This window comes from Manis pentadactyla, chromosome 1, assembly GCF_030020395.1.
Source record: "Manis pentadactyla isolate mManPen7 chromosome 1, mManPen7.hap1, whole genome shotgun sequence".
Classification (NCBI taxonomy): Eukaryota; Metazoa; Chordata; class Mammalia; order Pholidota; family Manidae; genus Manis; species Manis pentadactyla.
Genome location: NC_080019.1, coordinates 219331173 through 219337172, shown reverse-complemented (window position 1 = coordinate 219337172; position 6000 = coordinate 219331173).

Genomic DNA, 6000 nt, shown 5'->3' with positions numbered 1-6000 from the left:
AAATGCAGTCAAGAGAGAAGATATAATATGTAGAGTCTTTTTCAAAAGGTTATGATAAAAATCCACATTCCCTCCTTCAAAACTCTTGAGGCCAGATGTAATTTGGATTTAGAATTTTCCAGATTTTAGAAAAGTGCTACAAGGCATATACCATATATTGGATAACACGGGTCTGGAGATGCTCTCTGTGGTCAAACACTTCAATATTTCTCCAAGTAAATTCAAACTAAATATTATAAATCACATCTATAAAAAGCCTCGTGTCAAATCAGGTCATGACTTAGTAAAACAGAAACAAAACTGGGTTATTAGAACTTTTGGGGTTTCAGAACAATGGCCCTTAGATTTGAGCTAAAAGGAATAAGTCCATGAATTATTGAGGTAAAGATGTAAACAGGGAAATTGAATACCAGAAATGTTATAAAAGTAGCATTGCTGGTGCTTTTCATTTGGTTAAATATTAAGCAAGAAAAGGAATATGACAATCACGACTATGAGGTTTTGAGTCTGGGTGGCCGAGAGGATGGCAGTGCCTTTAACAGAAAAGAAAAGAGCAGGAAGAGGAACTGCTTGCTGAAGGTTGTGTGGAGGGAGGTGATAATTAATTGAATTTGAAATATACAGATCTCCAGGACATTATGAACCTGCCTGAAATTAGCATGATTAAAGGTGCCTCTCACAGTGTTTTGGTGAGGATTTGATGGGGAGCGAAATTAAAAATCAGTAGCCTTTTCGCATATAACATATTTCATTAATCAAATTTGAAAGTTGAATCTATCCAACCTAAAAAGTCATTCCAGATTCTTCTTTAAGAAAATGCCACAAATGTTGACAGTATTCTAAAATTTTAAACGAATTTTGACGAGAATACCTAAGTTTAAAAATTCTACCTGGATCAAAACAAATCTATTTTAATCTATTTCTTCCAAGTGCCTTGAGAAAGTAAATAAAGGCTTATGGCTCAGTTGTAAAAACGATCTGACCCCTTTTGCATAATAACTATATGCTAGGTCAGTGATCTAAACATTATCATTTATATGAGCTTCCCAGTGGCTGAACCTATAAACACCATATTCTTGAACAGGAATGAAGTATGGCTGAAACTTATCAGAAAAATATTTGTTTTAAACTCATGCATGTTTCTAGGAATGTATTAATTATCTCACTATTTACATCTGCCAAGAGATACTGCTAAAAAGTTGTTCAGCTTATACATATGACATATTTACTAAGAAACATCCCAATTTGTCCTGATTTGTTTCTGTGTCAGCGAATATGCTCCAAATGCTTTGCTTCTTTTGTCTCTATTTAAAAAGTTGTGAGATATATATAGGTGGATGAATATATCCCAGATTGGAAGGAAGCAGTCTTACCAAATAGCCTCACTGGTCCCTCTCTACAATGGTTCTTTGACTGCCTAGAAGCATTTATTTCCTTTTCTGCCTTTGCAGAGAGGGGCATCCTCAACTGTGAATTCTTTGGGTAGATGCTCTTGATGACCGATGGCCGTTAAGCTACAGAAATGGCCCATGCATGGTGGGCAGGTAAGGGTAGGGTGTGATTACAGGAAACAGGAGAAGGGCAGAAACTAATAATATCAGGTGAACCCCCGAACACTATATTTTGAGTTAATCACTAAAATAAGAAGAATAATTACAAATAATGAATGTATGTTTTCATGAGTGTCTAAAAAACATTTCTCTGGGAAGATAAAGAAATACAGATATATAGTTTTCATCATGTCTTCACTGTTGTTATTTTTCTTTTAACTACAATGTTTTCATAGAAACACATTTTGAGTATATTCTTAGCTAGCCTGATCCTCTTGGAAAGTGTTGTCAGGAAAGCAACCTTCTTATCTGATGGGTCTGTTAAATGACTCTCGTACTTAAGCAGTTAATTTTTCTCAGTCTTGCAAGCATTTTACTGTCATGACGTCCTGGAGTTTCGTTCCCTATCAAGGATGTAAGGTCTAAGAAAATACATTGCAAATACTAAAAGGAAGCATCACAGAACATTCCAAAGAGATGACTCTCCTTCAGTGTAGAAGGTGGCATTGTTTGTAATACCATAACAATAACAATCTTCTTGCTTCACGGTTAGAAAAAAGGCCCCTGTGTATAAGACAGAGGGAAACAATATGTTCTCTTGGCCCAGAAGGCTCAGTGCCTCACCTCTTGATCACAGATTCCTGAAGAGTGCCTTTAACCTTCGTCCCTCTGCTCAGACATGGTCTTGGCTATAGAAACGTGATCTTTAAGGTCCGGGGTGCTAAAAGGGAGGCTTGGCTATTGCCCTCTGCGCAGGGAGTAAGAGAAAGAGCTGGTCATTTCAGTGACTCTGTGCCATGCACAAACTCAGGTGGAGCTGCTCAGACCTTTGAGAACAAGATGAAAAGGCCTAGCAGCAGGATGAATTTGGGCTCCATTTCGGGAAAATGCCCCAATAAAAGAATTGTGAGGCCCTGGTGCATATTACCAAGGGATTCTGAGGAATCTCATTATCTGGTGGCTTAATGACTAACATAGAATGATTTTTGTAGGGTAATTGATGTGAAGTGCTGCCCAAAAGCTGAGGGATGAATGAATCCACCTTCATACATCCTTCCAGGCCCTTCAGTTCTGTGATTTGTGCATTATATTATTTAGCAGCAATAATAAAGAACTAAATATGCTTATTTTTGTATGTGGCATTAACTACCTTTGTGTGTTAATGTGGCACCTGCCAATTACTTGCATTAAGGCAAATGGCTAAAATATACAAATTAAGTTAAGAACACACTGCTGCATTTAATAGATTAACTGAAAACCTGTGAAGATTTCAAGAGTATGTTAAATGCATAGAAACCATTTCCTTGATCTTGAACTTGTAGGCTACTTTTCCCTGCCAGAGCTATGTGGTCTTAGAGCCGTGAATGTGTTCTGAATGGAGCAAAGTAATTTAATACACATGGAGAAAGCACGCAATCACCAGGCCACACACTTTGGGGGGCACCATCACAGTTAACCTTCACAATACTGTAGGCCATAGCTGGTAAACTTTATTTGCCAAAGGATAGTTAATCTCTTAGTCTTGCCCATGGACTGGGCAGCTTAAACAACAGACATTTATCCTGGTTCTGGAGGCTGAAGTCCAAAATCAAGGTGCTGGCCACTTTGGACCCTCAGGAGGGCGCTCTTTCTGGCTTGCGTAGGGCCACCTTCCCACGCTCACATGGTCTTTCCTCAGTGTGTGTGCATGGAGAGTCCTCTCCCTCTGTCCCTTCCTTTTCTTGCAAGTGTACTAATCCCATTGTGAGGGTCCCACCTTCATCACCTTATCTAAACCTAATTAATGACCTCCAACAGGCCCCACCTCCACTTAACATCACATTGGGGAATGGGGCTTCAGCATATGAATTTGGTGGTGGGGTGGGGGCGGCACATTTCAATCTATAGCAGATAGTCAAGAGTGTAAGCTTTATGGGATGTAAGGTCTCCATCCTCTCTACTCTGCCATTGTTACCTTATATAAATAAATGGGCATGATGGTGTTCCAGTAGAGTTATTTACAAAAACAAGCAGCGGGCAGGAATTGACCCACCAGTCCTAGTTTGCCAACCCTTGATATGGTGGTAAATATTATTATTGCCACTTGTAGAAGATAGAAGTGAAGCCCAAAATGGTTCTTTTACTTACTCTAGTTTTCATAGGTTAATGATGGATTGTGAGTTCAAATCAATACTGGTTAAATTTATTTTAAAATACATCAGTCAATGAACTACTGGAGTATAGAAAATTAAGTAATTTAATCCTTCACTTTCTAATGGGCTATTCTGGAAGCCCTAGATATGTAATTTACTGCTTTCCCTTACACATGTCCTCTTCTGTGTAGACCTGTCTCATCCACAGCCCTGCAGAGTGTGTACGGTCTCTTGCAAGAGCTAATTGAACAGAAAGATCGGAACTGATCTAACTGTATAGTTTCCAATAATTTATGACTTGTCTTGCCTAGTGTGAACTGGAATGGGTCCTGTGAATTTCTCTCTTGGGAACTTGGTGTTAGAGGAACAGGCAATTCTTGGTTGGAAAGGGTTATTAGAAGTGTATGGTTATAAGAGAGTGAGAGAAGCACAGCCCCTAATAAAAAGAGAAACATTTAACTGCTGCATTTTCAATTTCTGATTCTTGTCCTGTGAAGCCCAGATGTGCTTTGTTTGAGTCTGTGCATACCTGTGTTGTATCATTAAAATAAATCCCCCTTTGTTTAATCTGAGCTTCAGTGGGGACTCTGATCCTTGAATCAAAAGGGCCTTGATTAACCAATGAAGTTCTAAGGTATTCTTTTTATATTCAACTAGATAAAATGCTCCTCTCTCTCCCCTTCTGGAAGTTTGCAGGTGTGGAATTTCAAAATCAAAATCAAGCCTTATTCAATGTAGTCTTCAGCAGATAGGATTGCAAGGCGAAATAAAGGTATACAAAGAATGGAGTGTAGGGCTTTTCTCAGTCATGTTTATGGTCCCTCCCTCTTTCCCAGGTTGTTTTTTTTTTTAATACAGAGGGAGAAACACATGGGCTAGAAGAGAGGTGGAGGGGTGAGCAGTCAGCTGTCTGTCTGGTGCTAACTCTTGCTTCTCTGGCTCTTAATGCTGGCACAGTCCTGACAGGAGGAGAGAATACAGAAGCCTGGACACATTCCCTTAGCAGTTGGCCACAACGTCCAGAACAGGGGATTCACTTCTCTTCTCCAAGCCTACTGTTTTGAAGGATATTTCTAACTGGGTATTATAGATAATTTTTAAAGTCCCTATCTTAACTGTCATCATACACTTTAAACAATTTTAGCACATGGGCTTTGCTCTCATTAGCTGAATTAAGATGTAAACATCCTATATCTGATTAAAATAAATGTGATGGACGTTGGGGCATCCAGTGGGCCCTGCTGATTTCAAGGCAGCTGTGCAGTTTTCTCTACTTGCAAATGTCCCCAGGCAGCACGTGCTGACATTCTCTCCATTTTGCCTTCTCTGAATCTAGGATAGGGTGGCAGGTAGAACAAGGCAGATAGACAAAACCCAGGACTGCAGCCAGGGTGATGCCCCTGGAACAGCTTCAACCAAAGGGAAATGGGGCTGAGTGGACAGGTGCCCTGTGCTTCCTGTCCTTCACTGAGTCAATAATGAGCATCATTCTTGAGCAGGTCTGCAGAATAGCATCATTGTGACTGAGCACCAGCTTCCTATGGGGCTTTTCTCTCTTCCTGTCTCCCTTTTCTGACCCCACCTCTTCTGCTCCCTGTTATCACCTCCCAAGTACACCATCTGCACCCAAATCCTTGTCTGAGGTTCTGCTTTGGGGAGAATCCTAAGACAATGACCAAGTCATAATTTTCGCATACAACAGGTTATGTTCATAAACAATACTTTGTTCTCCGGATCTCATAGTTGTCACTGTGACTAGTCTGCGTGATAAGTAGAACATCATATAAGAGAGAATGTCTCCCCTAAAAGTTTTCCCCTTCCCACAAAGGGTCATGGCGATCATTTCTTTCAGACTCCAGTGAATTTTACTGCTTAAAGAAACTGTTTATCTAATTTTTTCCCACAAGGTATTCATTGATTCAATCTCAGATCAATCTCGTGTGCAAAATCATCTTGTCCACTTTTTTTTTTCTCTATCAGTAGTGTTTTTGACATTGATCAAGTGGTTAGAGAAGAGACTAACACTGTGAAAGCAGTAGATATGATATCAAGTCTAACTTGCCCATCTTTGTAGAGATATCGTAGCCTGCTGGAGCTGGGAGGATCCTGGGGCCAGGTCCTGCCCACACTCTTATTTCACAGAGGAAACTTAAGTCCAGCAGAATGAAATATAACTCTTCCAAGACTGGAATGCAAACAGATAAAAGTCAGAATTCAGACCAATTGTTTTTCACCATACCAGGGTCTCCGCTCACAGTTTTCAAAGCTAAACATAATGTTTGGCTGTTTCCCTCTCATATATTGTTTTCAAATTGTCT